The sequence below is a fragment of the Urocitellus parryii genome, chromosome 1 (assembly GCF_045843805.1).
Source record: "Urocitellus parryii isolate mUroPar1 chromosome 1, mUroPar1.hap1, whole genome shotgun sequence".
Classification (NCBI taxonomy): domain Eukaryota; kingdom Metazoa; phylum Chordata; class Mammalia; order Rodentia; family Sciuridae; genus Urocitellus; species Urocitellus parryii.
The window spans coordinates 245792894-245813655 of NC_135531.1; the positions used below are offsets into that span (position 1 = coordinate 245792894).

At 36.8% G+C, this 20762-nt stretch overlaps 1 protein-coding gene across 2 annotated transcripts in view; it reads right to left on the minus strand.

Annotated features, from left to right (window-relative positions):
• The window catches only part of Hecw2 (HECT, C2 and WW domain containing E3 ubiquitin protein ligase 2), a 212444-nt gene that overhangs the window by 145715 nt on the left and 45967 nt on the right, over positions 1-20762 (minus strand). The window contains exon 1 of one of the 2 annotated variants that reach the window (XM_026408847.2): positions 10222-10554. The exons of the other annotated variant lie outside the window; for it this stretch is intronic. The gene's annotated coding sequence lies outside the window, so the exon portion shown is untranslated. Of the gene's footprint in view, positions 1-10221; positions 10555-20762 lie in introns of those variants that run through there. 2 annotated transcript variants of the gene reach the window in all.

Here is a 20762-nt window from a genome sequence, read left to right on the forward strand (position 1 = left end):
CCCTACAAGTGTAATGTAGAAGAAATTATCAATCTGTTTCTTCCAATCACTTGGGTAAAGATTCTGAAATATTAAAGAAATATCATTGGCCTCTAAAACCAATTACCCATCATTCCATCTATAACTGGCCACGTTCCTTCCTCATTTCTCTTAATAACTATTCCAAATCTGACTCCTGCCTAATTACCCTCAAACTTGCAGCAGGCTGTGGTACATCCTAAAGCACCCACTTGATGGAGGACATTTGGCCTGACCTCTCGTAGCTTTTGGTCTCCCTACTACCATTTGTTCCTTACTCATCTGTATTTCTTATCTCTTGCCCAGGTTTTTTTTTTTCTATTCCCCAAATTGCCTTTGACACAATTCCCTCCATCAGTCATCTTCACTCACCTTAATCTTTAACCTGTCCCTCTAGAGGGACCTCTGCTTCACTAGAAACACATCGGCTTCATGGTTTTGTCTTCTTTGAGCATTACCTTCTTTGCCCCTTTCCCTTTTCACTCCTAGTTCCCTTCCCACTAGGATTAAAGTATCTGTTTGTCAGTTACTGTAACTGTTTATCAGTTACAATAGAGTCTATAATACAAGGGCAAATATTCAAAATACCTGAGTAATTTCCTAGCTGGAACAAAATTACAATAAAAGGAATGTTGAAGATGTTTAAGACATACACATAAATGCCTTCTCGAAATCTTATTGTATTTGGCAGGATTTATACAAAGCATGTCCCTTAATATCTCATATGTCTTCCTTAGAGTTGGCCCTCCATAAACATGGGTGACACATCCATGGGTCCTACCAACTGCAGATGGAAAATATTTAGACATCTGAATGTGTATAGACTTTTATTTTCTTTCTCATTATTCACTAAGCAATACAGTCTGATAACTAGGTACATAATATTCACAATGTAGTAGGCATTATAAGTAATCTAGAGGTGAGTAAGAGTTTTAAAAAGGTTGTGCATAGGTGACATGCAAACACCGCACATTTTATATAGGGACTTGGGCATCTGTTAATGTGGGTAAAGTCCGGTATTCACCTCTAAGTCTGATTGGTTGCACTCTTTCTCTAAAAACACACCCAGAGAGCTCTAAAATCCTTCTAATAAAATTTTCATACCTATATGTTTGTGAATACTGTGGGAACATGATGAAGAAAACTTCTGATAACCTTTACACTTGCCTTATTTTAGCAAACCATGATACTTTTCCAAAGCAATTTCATTTAGGCTTTTTGTTTTAACTACTCTGTGGCATTACTCCAATTAATCCTGTGACTGATACTAAAAATATTTATGTTAAGTCTGCATTTCTAAGAAAGAAACAAAGTGTGTACCCAGGAGATAAAGGTGTAAGATATAAGATTACCCTTACACAACTTTTTTGTTAACTATTTAGGGGCTCAGGGAATTTCCCCAGAACTTATTAATTAGATGAGAAACAGGCTCCTATGCCTTAAACCATATATTTTTTTTAAAGGAGGAACACCTAGGGGTCTTAAATAAAATTTCTATCTAAGGGGGCTGGAGTGGTGGCTCAGTGGTAGAGCGCCTGCCTAGCATGTGTAAGGCACTGGGTTTGATTCTCAGCCCACATATAAATAAATAAAATAAAGGTCCATTGGGGGAAAATTTATCTATCTAAGTAGATTTATCAACATCTTCACAAATCATCATTGGCTACCTTCCCTTTAGCTAATTTATCTTCCTGGTCAATGACTGCCCAACTCCATGATACACAATGGATTCCTGGCATTTCTTTTAAATGTTAATTCCTGTGCTACTCCTCTAGAGATCCGCATTCAGCAGGTTTCAGTCTAGGCCCAGAAATCTGAGTTTAGCAAGACTCTAACTTGTTAATTTTGATACAAGTACTATAAGGACCACGTATCAAAAAACTCTATTCTGTGGTTATATCTAAGGAAATCAAGCAATCACAGTATAAGTCAATAACTGCCTGTTGAATGAATGAATGAATGAATGAATGAACAAGCTAACAAATGAGAGAAATGATAGTGAAACAGATGTGGATTTCCTACTGTGAAGATTAAGAACACCTATTTTCTGCCATGGGAGTTGACAGAACAGTGGGAGAAGACTGACACATAGATATAGATATAACAAAATGCCAGGTAGAGGTGTGCATACTTTGTTAAAGGAAGACAGAGAGGAATGATTGATGCTTCCTGTGACTATGTTGATTAATATGGCTCTGGGTCTGTTAAGTGTACAGTATCTTTGGAAGATGCATCTGGAGATACCCTTTGGGAGATCTACAAGTCTAAGCCAGTCATTCAGTTCTCCCATTCATTTCCTACACACACACACACACACACACACACACACACCATATATCTGCACCAGGATTCATATTTTTGGTTCCATGACTAGTCATCAGAAGCAACAAATAAGTGGCTATATTTTAAGCTGAATTTTGTGGCAAAAGTTACTATTATTGCCTGGGTCCCAGGACAGTATCCTTTTTTTTCTTGGAACAGTTGGGTTAGTTATATTAACCTACAGTGTGACCCTAGAGAGTAATTCTTTTTCAACTAAATTAATTCTTTTAAAAAATGCTGCAAAATGCTAAAATAATGTAAACATAGTTTTAACAGTTTTCAAACTCTTCTTTCCCTATAATATTTCAAACACAGAAATGAGTATCAGAATTATTTTTAAATGACTAATTTTTCCTGTGCATTGGTTTTCCGGAAAATATCCTGTAACTAGGCTTTTATGCCAATAAGGGGATATACAGGAAACATGACCAGACATATCAAACATATCCAAACATTTTGGGTTTGGAATTGTTTCTCTGCCAAATGAATAGCCACAAGACCTCTATATAATACTGGAGATAAAACAGAAACAAATAAACAAAAACCCTTTTCAAAGCCCTTACTTTCCTACCAGTCAACCCAGAGGGGTCAAAAACAGACGTGAGAAATTTTGTAAGATATTCTGTGACCGATTACGCCAGAGAAATGAAAAACAATACTTACAATTTTTCTTTTCTTTCTTTCTTTTTTTTTTTTTGCTTTAAAATAATTCTATATCTGTTGTATGATTTTTCAAGAAGAAAAAAAGGCTCAGTTGATTTTCAATTTTCATCTCAGTTGACTTTCGGTCACTTCTTGAATACTGAATTGCCTTTTGAATTGAACATAACTATGCTTTGACATTGATCATAAAGGGGCCTGACTCAATTCTGGCTTCACTGGGGAATTAGACAACCTCCCTGAGATTGGAGAGTTGGAAAGTAATATTAAGCTACAATTTAAATAAAAATAATCATTTTAGAACTGGGCAAAGATGGCACATTCACAGGGACTGTAAAACTGTTACAGAGCAAACTGACCAGCATGTGCTAGGCAGGTTTCTGGAACACCCCTTCATGTTGAGAGGAAAACTTCCACAGTGACTTTGAGATCTGACTACACTAGAGGGGGGATGCTTCACCACTGAATATGACAAACTGAGCATCAATTTTATTAAGTGTTATGAGAATTTACTAACAAACTCCATTGTGAATTTGCAAATTGATCACGCCTTTTTATGCCAGCCTTCCTAGATTCCAGGTTCCTTACATTGAAGCCCTCTGGATGGAAAGAAGAGCACATAAGACAGCTCAGAGATTACAGTCATACCAGGCCACCACTGGGATCACACTCACTGGAAAGTGTGGCTTTGGAGGTGTTTGCATGGCTGTTTTCTTATAGACACCAGAATGAAGATTTTCTGTAAAAAAAAAAAAATGTGCCAAAGATGGAAGAAAAGGACACCAGCATATTAGAAGGCAAAAAAAAAAAAAAAAAAAAAAAGGAACAGAGGCTAAGAAGAGCTAATAACAAGTCTTCAAGCTTTGGCTTTGGGGAAATTTGTACATTCAAAGGACTGTCCAATGCTACCTAAGGAGGATCATGCTTCTCACAGAAGAGAACACTGACAACAGGATCGTAAGGAGCAGAACTCACCTGCTGAATTCAACACTGTTCAACAATTTAGGTTTGGAAGAGATGTTTTAATGCTATCTCTATAGGAGGCGATTCACAAGGGAGGGGGAGTACCCAGAGAATGTGAAATGCTTCATTAGATCCATGATGGGTGATGTATAGCCAGTTACTAACCATTCCCCTGAGGGGCCAGACACTGACCCCTTCAGACACACTGAGCAGGGGAAGTAGGTTCTGCTCAGCAATTTCCTATACAAATACCTGATCCTATTCTCATACAATTGGTAGGAATGTAAATTAGTACAGCCTAAAGAAAACAGTACCAAGGTTCCTAAAAACACTAAAAATAGAACTACCATAGGACCTAGCTATATCACTCCTGGGCATATATTCGAAAGGATCAAATTCAGCATATTATAGAGATACCTGCAAACCCAAGAAACTATTCATAAGAGTTAAGTATGGAAGCAGCCTGTCAATGGATAAGTGGACAAAGAAAATGTGGTATATATATATATACACAATGGGAGTATTATTCAGTTATAAAGAATAAAAAAAAATCATAATCATGTCATTTACTGGAAAAAGGATGGAACCAGAGATCATCATGTTAAGTGAAATAAGCCAGACTCAGAAAAATAAGTATCGTGTTTTCTGTCATATGTGGAAACCTGATCATAAACTATTGGATTAAACACTCATTTAAACTAGGGTGGAAATTGCTGGTACACCAGTGAGAAAAAAAACACTTGGACTAACTTCAGCAAATACCTCCCAAGAGTTTTAGTAGGGCCCAGAATAGCAGATAATAGACAGTTCAGAAATTACTTACAAATAAAAAAATTTTTTTAAATCACTTTCAAACCCAGGTAATGTTGAAACATGTCTCTGCTCTGCTCAGTGGCTCCCTATTTCTTTCATAGTAAACTGTCTAGTGTGCTACAGAACATGGCTGCCCATCCCTTCCAATTATGGCCCTGACTTCATCTTTCCTCCCACCTCACTCCACTTTGACCACACTGGCCTCTTAGACGTCCTCAAGAGTGTGGTCAGGATTCTGCCTTAGGGCTTTTGCTCTGGCTGATTCATTTGTCTAGAACCTTCCCTTAGACACACTGATGGCTCAATTCCTCCCTTTAATTTTCTTTTTCCTCATAAATCACCTTTTCAACGAGGTCCACTTGGATGGCATTTAAAACTGCAATGAGGTTTGGATTGTCCCATTTAAAACTGCAACTCATCCTCTAGCACTCCTGGACTCTCTTACTCTATTTACATAACCCTATCACCTTCTAACATACTTACATCTACTTACACATACTTACATCCTTAATCTACTTATACACATATTATCTGTCTAGAATGTAAATCCAAGAACTCAAGAATTCTTGTCTATTCCATCCACTGATGGATCTCAAGTATTCTGCACGGTATCTGGCACATGGTCCTCAGATCTGGTTGAATGCAAGGTGTCTTGATATATTCTTTTGATTATATGATAAAAACCAAATATTAGTATTCTATTATTAAAAATACAAAAGAGAAATAAAATCCTCACCAACGAATGCATAAAGGATTTTTAAAAAGATCTCCATCTTGTTCAGAGAGAAGACAAGAACAATATTCAAAATTCCATGGAAGCCTTATTAGACTTCTCAATAAGTTTAAACTCAAACTTTAGAGCAAGAATTTCTAATTAACATTCACACTTAATTCAAGTGTACTACTGAGCTGACATCCAACTTTCCTTAATAAACTTACAATTGCACACATCAGTGCACTAAAAGATGTAGAACCTTACCTAAGATCACAGGCCTAGTTTCAGGTAAAGGCCTTTGACACGTTTTAAACAAGCTCCTTCTTGACAAGAACCTACACAGCATTTCTAACTTAAGTTTTATTTGTTTTTCACAACTGAACAATTTCTTATAGAGGATTTATGAGAACTCACTCTTTGATAATACTTCAGATGGAAAAATGACTAATACCTTCCTCCTATCAATCAAGAAAACTATATTTAATTTGCTTATTGCAGACACTTATAATAAATCTCATAGTGAAAACAAGTTATTTGCAATTGGCTGTATCCAATTTTATGATTAATAAAATAAAAATATCAGAAGGAACTAGGTGTTCTTTGTAAAAATTTGAGACTTAAAAATTTCCAGTTCTTTCTCGAGCACATGTTGCTATCAGTACATCATTTTCCCATCATACTGTACAGAGCTATTTCCTTCCAGCAGTCACACTTACATAACAAGAGTGTACACGTAAGCTCAACTAAAGGGTCAAGTGTGACTGGCATTCAGTAGCTTGGTAAACATCTTAGCACATGATTCAATATTAGGCTCTACTAGAATATTCTCTGATGATGACAATAAAATGCCTCATTCCTAATCTGTGTAGCAGAACTGATGGAGGCAGAACAAGGCTTCTTTCTACTGAAGAAATTCCATGATAAACAGTGGAACAAATGATTTTTTTTCCTACAGGTTATAATTTGGACCGAAGTGATAATAGGCTAAAAATAGAAAGAACATTTCAAACCCCAAAGGCTGAAGTAAAATAGTAATTATTGAAAGGAGATTAGAAGGAAAACACATAAACACAAGATGCAGGGCTGAAGGCGTAAGTAACTCAGGTAGAGTGCTTTTCTAGCTTGTACAAAATCTGGGCTCAATCCCCAGCACTGCAAAAAATGAAGTAAACAAACAAAAAAATGCAAAGACCCTACCCTGAAGCAGGAGCCAGCCAACCTTGTTCTAAAGAACATCAAAGTGATGCAGTTAGAGTAGCAAGAAGAAGGCAGAGAGTGGGAGGAGATCAGAGTTAGCAGGAGCCAGTTTGCAGACAACTGTAGTAGTAATAATTATAACAGTAGTAAAAATAATAATAAACTCTCTCAAGAACAACCTATGTGCTAGACACTACTCTAGCATTTTACCTACATTAACTCATTTAAACCTTTAACAACGCTTTGAAGTAGAAACTAATATCTGATTTTTAATGATGAGGAAACTAAAGCACAGACACGTTAAGAAATGTGTCCAAGGTTACGAAGCTAGTCTGTGCAGAGTGAACCCAGGCTCTCGCTCCAGACACCATGTTCCACAAAACTACACGAAGTCATCTACCCAGACCCCAGTGAAGGGTTTAGATTCCACTTTAAGGATCACTGAATTACTGGAGGACTTAAAGCAAGGAAGTGACACAATTTGCATTTAAAAAAAAATCTTCTGCTGTGTACAGAGTAGACTTTAGAGCAGCAAGAATACAGTTCCTGATGCTTCATGCCCAGGCAAGCACCAGAGTCATAACCTGAACATGACCCTCCTCCCATCACCATCCTTCCTGTGTAGTTAAAGCTATAGCAGATATAAATTTCCACTCTTAGAGAAAAAGGCCATGAACCAATCTCTGACTCTTGGGTTCAGCAACCCTAGGTGACTCATCCACCTCTCACCCCCTCCACATCAAACCACCATCCTGTAATTTCACTCTCTACATCCACCATGTTCTTCCCCTCCCTCTTCTCATGCAAACAACTCCTCAAATCCCACTTTCTTCACACTCATCTTTAATTAGCCAAAATATAAAGCTCCAATTACCCATCATTTAGTAGCTCAGTAAAACTCTTAATGCAACATTTTTAGTGTATCAATGGCACTGACTCCACATAGTCTCTATTTGCCAAGAGAAGTAGGTTTTCTGTTTTTAGGTACATATCACACAGCAGAGATACAATGAGAGTAACATGATACTTAATACTGCTATTGCCAGGTGTTAGCTGTGAGATGACAACAATTATAAGTTTAAATCCCATTCACTTAATTTATAACCTTGGGAAAGCCTTAAAAATAAATATATATATATATATATATATATATATATATATAGAGAGAGAGAGAGAGAGAGAGAGAGAGAGATCCCATTTCTTTTTTTTTTTTAATTTTTATGAGTTGTTGATGGACCTTTATTTATTTATATGTGGTGCTGAGAATAGAACCCAGTGCCTCACACATGCCAGACAAGTACTCTTCCACTGAGCCACAACCCCAGCCCCATAGATCCCATTTCTTTAATCTATAAACAGATAAAAGCACCTGGCTCAGAATGCTGTGAGAAGTACATGAGCATCCCATGTGAACCTGACATCATAGGAGCTAAATGTTCAAGTTCTTATAATTTTTAAACCTGTGTCTTCCTTCTTTGGAAGGGAGATATGTTTTTATTTTCATGCTTCAAAGCACAATTCTTCAACCTCATTTCATTAGTTTTTACTTTTAAAATTTTCTTTATTCTAAGTTCTCATAAATATATATAAGTTAAAACAAAAGTATATTCATTTATGTCTCTTGAAATGCTGCTTTCTTAATCAACGGCTGCCAAAAGACCAGGGCCAAGGTGAAATTCCCTACCATACAGTAATTACAAACTGTGCCACTAAATACACAGCACAGTAGCTCACACACAGTAGCTCAATACTGTCCAGTTCCTAAAAGGAAGTCACTCAAAGCTTAAAAATCTGTCTTGAGAGAGACCCAAATGAAGGCACCCTCATTTCCTCACAAGATGAAACCAGGATTTTCAGTACAGCATTTACCTTGAGAATCTGTCTCAGAACCATGTATATAAAAAGTTGCAAGGAATGATAATAGCATTTTAATCATGTATTCTACTTTTTTCCTCTAATTATTAAAAACAATCATATATGCACTAAGCTGTCACTCAAAGGTTATTCCTTTTATTTTTTCCATATTTTTATTGGTACACTAAAATTATACATACTGGTGAGATTCATTATTACACATTCATACATGCACATGATATAACAATATAATTTGATCCATATTGTTCCCAGTTACTTCCCCTGTCCCTCTCTTCCCCCCCAACACCCGTCCCTTTCCTCTAGATAAACCCTTTTAGTACCAAGTGACATTTACAAGCAAACTTTAGATCCTTCAAGATGTTACTTTTACATGGCACCTAGTGCTGAAAGATCTGAGAATTAAATAATCAATATAAAACACAACGTTCATCACAAAAGCATCCATTAGTTAGGGGTAAATTATTCCTTTAATCTTAATAAGCTTGTACAGTACGGATCAGAAACCGTAATAACTATATTCAAAGAAGGAAGTTCCTTTCATTGAACTGAACCAAATACTTGTTGGAGCTAATCTAAATTCAGTCTGAAAATATTAATTAGAAGTACCTGGGGGCAATATTTCTGAAACATTCATTGCTACTGATTTTAAAGAATAATTTTGCAGAAGTAGCTGTTTCTTGTAGGCCCCTTCCCCAAACTGCTTAATCAGAAAATAAACTTTCCAGAAATTAAACAGCTCATCTGAATTTCTGCTAAATCATTAGCTTACTTTTCACTAACCTGAGTCTAACAAGGGCACTACTGAAATTCTAGCACATAATTCTCAGTGAGGGCCTATCCAGTGTACTCCAGGAACATCAGCATTCCTTGTTCCCAGACACTAAATGCCAACTGTTCCTATAAGGTAACAAAAATAACACCCACCTCCTCCATGAGAGCTACTGATTGGCATTTTATTGCCAAAATAAAATTCTTCATGGCATAAAACTATTGTATAAGAGATTAGGATAGAACTGAAATTCTGCTTCTAAATTTTAGAAACTTGGTCAGTTTCTTACAGTTACCACAAGAAAATATCTAAAGACTACGGTCTTATGCTCAAGTTAAAGTTTTATTGTAAGACTGTAGTTTACAACAACAGTTTCTAGAACATAAAGGTCCAGGAATACTTGCCCATAGATATTTTACCTTAAAAATAAATGTTTTAACAACTCATTCCCTAAAAGCACAGTTTTAAATTTCATCATATAAAAACAATTTTTGCAGGGGTAGATAACCTGCCATGAAATCTATTTAGACTCAATCTAATGCCATTTTCAAAAGCATTCTTGTAGATAGAACCTGTACTGAACATCCCAGTAAAGTAATTCCTTTAAAGCCAGTGGGACTAGAAATTCACAGTAGGGGGACCGCATATTTATTTGTAAAGCTTCATAAACTTTAATCCCAGTAGCTCTCTCTATATTGAGTTTTCAAGTGACTAAATGTGATTAAACATACCATACAGTTTGTTAATAACTGTCCCTTACCAAGCAAGAAGAGGACCATATTTAGGAACTTTTCAAAGTAAAAGGCAGACATGACTACAAATCCAAAAGTTTAGATAAGGAAATCCGAGGAGGGTCAAATTCATTCCACAGAACTTTCCAGTATCTTACCTCATACAATCCCCAAAAATTCCCCTCTGCCTTTGCCAGGGAAGAATCCATCACCTTGAACCAGGTTTGGGGAGCAGCAGGAAGACACATGTTGCACTCTCCTTAAAACCCTGTGCCTGGCCTTGGTACTCGGCAGTTTCATTCATAACAGCAGCCAGAGCTGAAGTCACAACCAGCCTAGAGTGTAAGGTGGCTCTGAGTCTGGTGGGTCCACCTCACTGATGCTCCTGCGTCTCCTCCTCTTCCCAATATTCTAGAAATGGAATACTAGGTGGACTGGAGCAGACCTCCACCAGGAGACTCCTGTCCAGCTAAGAACAACACCAAGAGCCCCTGCTGCCTCTCATCAAGACTTATCACTGTTCAGACATCCTAAGTGAAAAAACACATCGTATTGTGTCCCTTCGGCAAAGGCAGCAGTGGCCACACCCCTATAAAGGGTACAGGATGCAATCGCCCCATCCTCCCTCAGCTTCCTTCCTTTGCTTTTCCATGGGAGAATTCCAAAGAATGAGTTATGTGTACACACACACACTCACACACAGTAGGCTGATGTCAAACAAGCTCATTGCTCTCACAGAGGGGAGCTGCTGTCTGATTTACTCAGAACAGAGCAGTCACTATGTATGTGGGAGCTCCAATGTATCGTTTCCATTAATCACCTCTTGTCTTCCTTTAGGTTATTAAAACAGGCTTGGAGTCGCCTCATCAATCCAGAGTGGACTTTGTGAATTTATGATTTCAAATTGTAAAAGAGATTAAAACCCTTTCAAACATTACACAGCTTTAATGAAAACCCTAAAATGTGGTTATTGATCCAGAAGTTATTTGCAGACCTCATTTTCAAAAGTGCAAAAATGGACACAATCATCAATCTAGCTAGTGCTCTTGTCTTTCACTGGAAAGAGTTGGGGTGTGGGAATCCCCAGTTCAGATCCACTGGTCTTTAATGGCAAGGCAGCCTCTTGATGCCGTTAGCTCACCTGTGTGAGCCACTGCCATTAAGGGCTAGCTGAATGCAATCAAAGCCTACAAGACCATCTTTTTCCAGCAAACCTCCAGGAAAGCAAGACCAAATGTCCTCAATTGCCTGGTGCATTTGTTGTAAAGTGAGGCAGGCTGGTTTTAAGCTTCACAATACATCTGATGGCTTCATTTTTCTCTGTCCTGTTCCCTTAATCCAGAATTTGCCCTGAAACTGAGAGAGCCACAGAGCTCCGGACTGAGTCTGAAATTGGAAGAGGCCTGTACAAACCTCTTCTTAACTATAAACTTGGCTCTCTCTTAGGACAAATCATCATGACTTTACGATGTGTCTTAGCAAATAACAATAATAACAAGTATGTACAGAATGCCTTCTATGTGCCAGGGACACAGAGTAGACCTTTAAAAATAGTCTCTAATGAGCACCACTATGCTCTAAGAATGAGGTCAACACTGTGATTGGATCCATATTACAGATGAGGAAACTGAGGCTCATGGAGAAGAGTGACAACAGCCAGGATTTGAAGTCAGATCTGAATGATACCCAAACCCCTCAAATAACATTCCTGAAAATGCCAGCAACCGAAAGCCCATTCGAGGAATCAGTGCATGAACAACTACCATCTGAAGGATGACCAGGAATTATTCTGGAAAGGAGAGGAGAGGAGCCAGAGGTAGTTCCAGGTAGAAGTGCTCAGCAGAGGCTCTGCAGTGAGAAGTAGCACGGCACTTTCAGAGACTGAAGGAAGATCAATGAGGTCAGAGCACAGAAAGGGAACAGAGAAGAGGCTGCTGCAGGAGAACCCACTCCAGAAATTGTAAGCATTAATGTACATGCAGGTAAAGAACCTCTTAGCAATAATGGAATGTAAGTAAGTATTTCCTTTTTCCTGGCTCCTTCATACCACCTTCTGAATATCCATCTGATTATCACAGTTCTTATCATTCAAAATCATTGATCTAACAAGGATGGCTGTGGAGGGAAATGTGATTTGGGGCTGCTGACTGGATTAATCATAGAAAATTAAAGACATCACTTAACTAAAGTAGCTTATTCCCCAAAGCGCAGAGAATAGCTATTGAAATTAAGTAAGGATGAGCAAAGACTCTAGATTACAAAAGGACTTAACAATGGGAAATAGTCAATAGTGTCTCCTCCATCTACCTTCATGCTGGCACCAAAAACACAAACTAGAATCAGGGTTACAGCATCAGGAAGGAACAACCCTTTTCCTTAAAAGCCAGTATAAATCTCTTCTGTGTTTATGCATCTTGCATGCCTCTGAGTCTGACATCACTGCATACATTATTGAAGCCTCACAGCATGTGTCTGCCTATCTGTTGCAATTTTCATTAGAAGCTTCTTCTTCTGACCTTGTGCTCAAAAAGCAGCCAGATTAATGCTCTTCTCATCATCATTCTGTTTTCAGATTCCCAAAATCTTCCAATGGAAATACATAGCAGTTGGTGTATAAATCAGAGAGCTTTGGGGAAAATATATGCAAAAGTGAGATAGCTACTAAAAAAAAAAAATCAAGGACATACCCTAAACCCAAGTAGATAAACATATTTGAAATATGTGCTTTTTAAAAAATTTTAGCTTAGAAAGTAGTAAGCAATCAAAGTCAATAAAAATAATAATGGCTACTGTATGTGATCTATTAGGAATTTGGCAAATGCCAGGCACTGTAAGTGTTTATACACACTCCCTCATTTGATCTTTGACACAACCTTCTGGAATAGTCATTACAGTCCCCATCTCACAAATTCAGAAAATTTGGAGACCGTAAGATTGAATGGCTTCCTCACACAAGACCACATAACTAGAAACTAGCTGTATTTCAAATCTACAGCAACAAGCTTACCCACACGTTGGCCACTGCTATACAGCTTCCTCCAACAATGACTAACTGCCATTCACCAATTGGCAAAATGCTGCACTTGGTATTTCGGAATCACTCAGTTGCTGAAATCTCCCAGCAGTTCTGAGAGGGATTATTAATCCCAAGAGGAAGAGACTCAGCTCCGGAGACTTCCAGTAGTTTGCACACAGGCAAGGCTGAAAGGTGCAGAGGGGAGTTTTATAGGAGCTTGCACAATTCCACAACAGCAATACGATGTGGTGCTCAGTTCAGTAAAAGTAATTATGGGCATATCATTTTTTTAGGAATTTGCAGTTTTATCTAGGAAATTACCAATATGCTTTGGAAGAAAGGAAAATCCCCAAAGGACTGATTTTATCATCTTAGGTAGATGAGGACTTCCCTTTGTCAGTGTCCACTCAGGCTAAAATGTCAGGATTGTGATCCATGATTTCATAAACAAAAATCAATGAGCCTCATTTTTCTGTTTTATAGATTAATAAATACAAATAGATGTAATATGCCAAAAACTGAAAGGTATACACAAATAATAATACACCTTGTTGGTTTTCTTTCCATTATTTCTACTACAGAATTAAAGATCCAGCTATAATGTGTCTGATTTATTGGATTGCCATATTTCTTGAAGTTCTTAGAATGTAATTTTTTTCTTATTGAATTTTGCATTAACTAACATCCAAGAGTGTTATATTTCTCCTCAATGATGAACTTTGAACTAACTCCATATCAATCTGAAGACAAATGCATTAGTGTGTTTCCTGTTACTATAACAATAAAGCTGAGTCTGGGTTCTTTATAGAGGTTTATTTAGCTCACAGTTTGGAGGTTCAAGAGCATTGTGCTGGCTCTGTTGAGGGCTCCCTCATGGCAGATGGCATCATGACAGGATTACATTGAGAAGGAGGGATCATAGGAAGCAATAAGAAGCCTGGAGGGATCAGATGTGCTCTTTTATAATATAACCCCTGAAAGAATAATTCTCAAATTTTATTGTGTATTAAATCACTTGAATTTCATGTTCAAAATTCACACTCCATAGAGTAGACCACAGAAATTCTAATTCAATAGGTACAGGATAGGCCTCAGAAGTCTAAATCCAATAATTATCCCAGCCCATTCTGTTACAAGTGGTCCCTGACACTGTCGTGTCTAACTAAAAAGAACAAACAAAAAGTTAAAAAAAAAAAAAAGTGGTTCTTGAACCACACTTTAGGAGACAATAGTCTAAAGCCTCAAAATCTAATAGACCACATATTCATGGACATGTGTATATGAATGTCATATTTGATTTTATACATTCATTTTATTTGAAAACTAAAAAGAGACATGCATCTTTCTTCCCACACAGTGACCCCTACCTAACAATTCTCATGATTATGTTCAACCCACTTTTAAAAGAAGAAGAAAAAAAAGAGCATAGTAGGAAGACAAATAAGTACAGGAAAAATGAAGGCAGAGGGGCACACCAACATGAGAACAAAAGTTTTAGTCTATATTTAAGTCTACAGTCCTCCTAAGATATGGGCCATGGGTGAACACTGCTTAATAAATTGTCTGTTAATGAGGTAGGTACAGAAATTGAATGTAAGTCTTTAGAAATATTTATGGAAATTTGTCAGTGACTTTGTCTCTTTCATCTAATAATAAAATTGAAAGCTCACATTTTGTAGATCCTATTTATATTTCACTTTTCTACTAGTTTATATTTATCCTATTTTGGAAAAGATTAATGTCCATGATGGATTTGAATGATCATACAAAGTCTGAGGAGCATGAATGAACCCAGGTAGAAGAATACGGCCATCCTGGGTCAGCCCAGTCAGTCTCCTGGCCCAGGATTTTGATACTAAAGTTTCTTTTTGTGATATCATCTCAAAAGGTTATGGAACAGAAGGGATTTATGGAATTAACATCTAGAGAAATATTCTTAACTTATACAATTCATTCTGAATCTGTCAGCCATGAACTGAACTCTGTTTTTGTTAACCCACCATTTTTTTTCAGCTTGTACCACCTTTAAGAATAATGTTTTAGTAACATTTCCAAAAAGTCTGTTTTCAATAGCGCAAAGCAATAATCCCACTTGTTATGAATGTATTTACTTCAATTTTCAAAGAGTCCTGATAGCAGCATATCTACATCCTATCTATATCTTTGCTGACATCAAATTACAATTTCAAGCTGTTCTCAAAAGCAGATATTTTCATAACTGTATGTGGTAGTACACATCTGTAATCCCAACAACTCAGGACACTTGAGGGAGGATGATCACAAGTGAGAAGCCAGCCTCAGCAACTTAGCAAGATGCTAAGCAACTTAGCAAGACCCTGTCTCAAACTAAAAAATAAAAAGGGCTGGTGATGTTCAGTGGTTAAGTACCACTGGTCAATCCCTTGTTTAAAAATTTTTTTTTTTTAAACAAAGTAGATCTTTTAGCTGATTTGGCCATCTTAGTGTCAAATCCTTATTAGCTGTCTAATGGTTTTCTTGACATTTGAAAATGACAATAGTAATAGAAGCACAAAGTATCACTACATTATTTCAGTTAACAATATATAGGACACAGATCTCATTTTGCAGTTTTTCTCTCTCTTAACAAACTTTGAAGAGTAACTGTTTCCATTGCTGAACGTCTGCATTCTAAACAGTATTAACATTAAAAGCTAGACATATTCTTTACAGTTCCTGCTTCCGGTCAATACATCCCTTGGAGTCCTCCACAGTTTCCATTTTTGCTATATGAGTGTTGCCAAGAATAACTTTTCTCCCTTCCAAGTTAAACATGGTGTTTATAAAAGGTGTGGATGGAGAACCTGGGAGTTTAAATCTGAACTTACAATAGGTGAAGTCGCAATAATAGCAACCACATGCTAGTGGTTGCCAAGAGCTCTGACCAGGAAGAAGGAAAATGAGGGATTTTCCCCTTACATAACTGTGTCTCCTTTCAAAAAAAAAAAAAAAAGAATAAAGTCAACTTTTAAGTATCCAAATCAGTTCTGCGATGCTTATAAGTTGAAAGTTAAATCACACACTAAATTTGTTCATTACACTTTCTTAACATTTGTTTAAAATCCAATTTAAGATATCTTCTCCTGTAACCAGTAATTATATGACTAAGAATGCTCTGAGAGCTTGTCTGGAGAGCACTAGTTCTGCCACCAAAATGGACACTTATTTTGTGACTTTAGGCAAATGACTGACCTTCCTAAACTTCAGTTTCCTCATCAGTAAAATGGGGATAATAACAACGTACAGCCAGTAGAGTTTGGAGAGGACTTATAAAGCTATATAAGGCAAGGAACAGTGTCAGTTGCCGAGCATATATTCCTTTTCAGTAAAGTCTCAGGAAGAAAAGATTATAAACCATATAAATAAAATCTGGAGAAGATTATAAACCATACAAATAAAATCTGGAGAAGCTTCTAGAATTTTCTCATTGTGACAAATACAATAAGTAGATTAGTCCACCAGAAAGGCAATTGGTTAGATGAATTGACCCCTGGAGTCACCCTATCTAGGTTATCTGACCTGATTAAACCATGCTGAGTACTTTCATTAAAATTCAAGTAACATATTTAGGGAAAACAGAACTGCCAGTTTTCAATTAACTAAAAGAATTATGCTAATTTCTGTTAGGGTATTACATACGTTTGTTTCAGCAATCACTTTGCAAAAGGTTAAGTGCAGCAGATAAAACTAAGATCATAGGAATCTTTGTAAAAGTAGATGGCGTTCATCCAAGATGCCTTTCCTGGAACAAACTGTAACAACTGGATTCACTCCCGCCCTTTCCTACCAAGCCATATTTACGAGTCTGTAAGCATTTCCATTATAAACTGCTCTCATCAGGATTTGTAATTTTACATTCTAACCTGTTTCAGAGTTTATATATATACATCTCAATCAAATGTTAATAAAAAACACCCATTGTTTTTAAATTTAAAAACTTCCTTCAGTAAAGGATAAGAGTACATGGGGGAAAATGGAGTGCCAAGAAAAGTAATGATTCCTTTACACATGAAAAAAATATTATTTTCCATGGCTTAATAAGCAAAATAAGATACATGCTCAAGAAATAAGTGCCAAAGTCAGTGGTGATTGTGTCATGATTCATAATGATTAGAAGCACTAAGTAAGTGTCCAAAAATTAAAGAAAAGATAAATTATAGAAAGCCAGAGGATATTATGTAGCTGTCACATGATGCTCCAAAATAATTTTTGACCAACATGGAAAATGTTCATGGTACACTAAGTGGTACACATACTGCAGAACTATATGCACAATATGAACGGACTGAGTTTTAAAACACGTTACACACACAAATTGCAAAACGGATATGCCAAAACGTTTACAGTAATTACCGCTTGGCAAGAAAATTTAAATTCCTTGCAGTCTTCCATATTTTCCAAGTGGCCTCCAGTGAACTTACATTACTTATTCAACATGGCTTAGCATCACAACAGAGAAATTCAGAACAGTAAAACAGAAAAAAAAAAAAACGAAAAACATGAGGGTTTGTGTCTTTCTCCTGTCTTTGTGTTTCCTTTGTAAATTTATCTTTAATCATCAACTATTTTGACTTTTGAAAATCATCCTTATACTGTAGATTTATGAAGTGCTCCTTCAAACGGAGTTTTCATTCATCAAATAGTTTCCAAAAAAATGACCTTGTAGCTAACTACATATTATCAACAACCCTGTTTTAAGATTCTGAAAAACACAAGTATCATCCATCATCAAGACATCTCTAGGGGACAAAACAGACATCACATGAGAACTGGTTTCAGTCTGTAATTGTTTAAAATTGTATTCAAAACTTCCAGGTACTCAATAGTCATCAACCCAAAGAGACCCATCTGAAATGAAATTATGACATCAATTTAAATCAAACACAAGCACCAAAAGAATTCAGGCTATCTCAAGGGACTCTCTAACGGCTATTGAAAACAAACACACTAAAATTAAAAGTAGAAAATTTGGCTCAAACAAAAAGCAAAATGCAATAAAGAAAAAAGGAAAGAAAACCAAGAAGTGTATTTTTTCTTGGCACAAGTTTGATGCGTTCTCACGAAGAAGCAATTTTGCAATTCTTTTAAAAGTAGCTTCTTTTGCTCATTCTCTGTTCAGATCACTTCCCTGCACTTACTACTCTGAGTAGCAAAGTTACCACTGCCTCCTCTTTTGCCTTTCTTTAGGCTGTGGGTCAATGGGACAGCCAAAATCACAGCAGGGTTGATTAAGAATCCAAGTTCAAAAGTCAGACTGCTGAGTTAAACTCCCAACCCTGCCAGGTCATCTTCCTGTCATCACTGGCCAAGTCACTTACACCCTTTGCCTGAAGCTAAAATAGCACAGATACTGTGACCCCCCCACACACACACAATTTGCTTTTATTTATGAAAGAACATGGAAATGACAAAAAGTCCACCACCATAAATGTTTATATACAGAAAGAATGAGTGATCAAAGTGGAGATATTGAAGATAAAACATGAAACTATTCTTAAAATATTTTCTTTTATAGTTTTTTCCATTGGTCCCCAAAAACCTTTCAACTCATCAAAACACATGAAATATTTTTTTAAAACATGAATTCATAATGATGTCAAAATAAATATAGCCACTAATCAAAAAAAAAAAAAGGCAGACTTCTCTAGTCAAAATTGGCAATAAGCAGGAAACCAAGGCCTGTGTTCTCTGAACTCTGTCAATAAGAATTAAAGAATTGGGCTGGGGTTATGGCTCAGCGGTAGAGCGCTCGCCTAGCACATGCGAGGCCCTGGATTCGATCCCCAGCACCACATAAAAATAAATAAATAAAAATATTGTGTCCAACTAAAAAAATAAATATCAAAAAAGAATTAAAGAATTAAGCATTCGCCTTTCCTTTCTGGTATGAATTGTACTTCAGAGGAACTAGGAAGGCACAGATAATGAAAAGTGCTTTCTTCACAAGAATTCCAGGAAATACACATAGAAAAAAATCCAAGAATTAGAAAATTCACAATTTTAACACCTAATAAGTGACATTTAAAATTATTAGATTAAAAAAATTGATGACTTTATAATGAGGACATTAAGTATCTATCTCATAAGGATTTGTTTGATCTTATTTTTGTTTTGTTTTTCCCAACACTGTGGATCAAACCCAGAGTCTCGTGCATAGCTAAGCAAGTGCTCTACCACTTAATCACATCCCAGCCCTCCTATTTTTTAATGGAATACAAATGTGAAGTACACAGCACCTTTGGAGCGCGCGGGGAGTCGGGGGGGATGACCCCATCCTATTCAAGACCTTTGTGTTCACCTCCAATTTACAAGACAAATGGAGGACAGTGAAGCAGGTTAAAAGACACTACCACTAAAAGACAAATCCAAAATGCAGAACAATCTATAGGATACCTGATATGGTTGTCAGTGTCATCCAGGAAAAAATAAAAAAGAACAAAGATAGTGAAATCAGATAGACAAAAGTGATTCACTCCACATAATTACTTTTTCCATTTTTAGAGTTCCCAAACAGGCAAAACTAGTCTGTGGCTTTAGGAAGCCAACTCATAGGAAAACTCTAAGTGGAAGACAGAAACTGAAGGATTTTCAGGGTGCTGAGAATGTTCTAAACCTTGATCTGAGTGGTAGTTAGATGGATGCGCGCATATGTAAAATTTTATCACATTGTACACTTAAAAGTAAGGCACCTTAAGCACTTCCCTAAATATGTGCTATTCCTCATTGGAAACAATAAAAGAGGCATAGCTCATCTGTGGTGTGTTTGTTGGGACAACAGTTGCCTTTCAGAAGCGGTGTGACTAGGTAAGGAAGGAGACAAGATGAACCTCTGGAACACTGGAAATGTTATTTCTTTTTGTTTTGTTTTTGTAATACTGGGGGTTGAAGCTCGGGCCTTGTGCATGATAGGCAAGCATTTTACCACTGAGTAACCCCCAAATGTTTCTTGATCCAGATATTGTTACCTTATGTACTTGAAGACCTTCAGTTGATTTCCAGAGTTCTAGAAAGGGGGATTTTGACAATTTTCATAAGTATTCTCATTGCTTTTTAGAGACTTTTGGAGCTCTGTACCCTGATCATTCCATAAGTGCATCTCCTTCAAGTCATTCCTTGAAGATTAGGAGATTTTTCTACTGGACTTTTCAGTTCTACCAGCTTCCATTTACAATAAGCACAGTTGCTTAAAACATGACACTCAGAAATCAAAACTCCTCTACTGAGACACTTTGTATAGACACACACTTCACTGATAACCCCGTTCTGCTACCATGTCACTTTTAAGGGTCACTTCAGCACAAGGTTATCCCTCCTACTGGAAGAACAATTAAGTACAGCATGCCCTACTGACCATGAGTGACCTATGACAGCAGTTTTCATAAAGGTCTCATCTTCATTTCATAATGCTTCAGTGCCTTCATTATTAGTAAAGTTGTAAATTGGTATAGCAAAAGAAAGCAAAATCACTGTCCATATAAAATTCTCACAAAACATAAAGTCAACAATGACTCCCTCAAGATTGACACTGGTCTCTCATAGTGTCAGAGATTATAAAGAAGCAGGTTTATAGTCTATTAATAGCCAAAAAATGTTCCTGATATCATAATAAATAAAAGCAGAAAAGAAGTTCTGGGAAGTCAGGAAGCAGACACTTACCTCCTACCA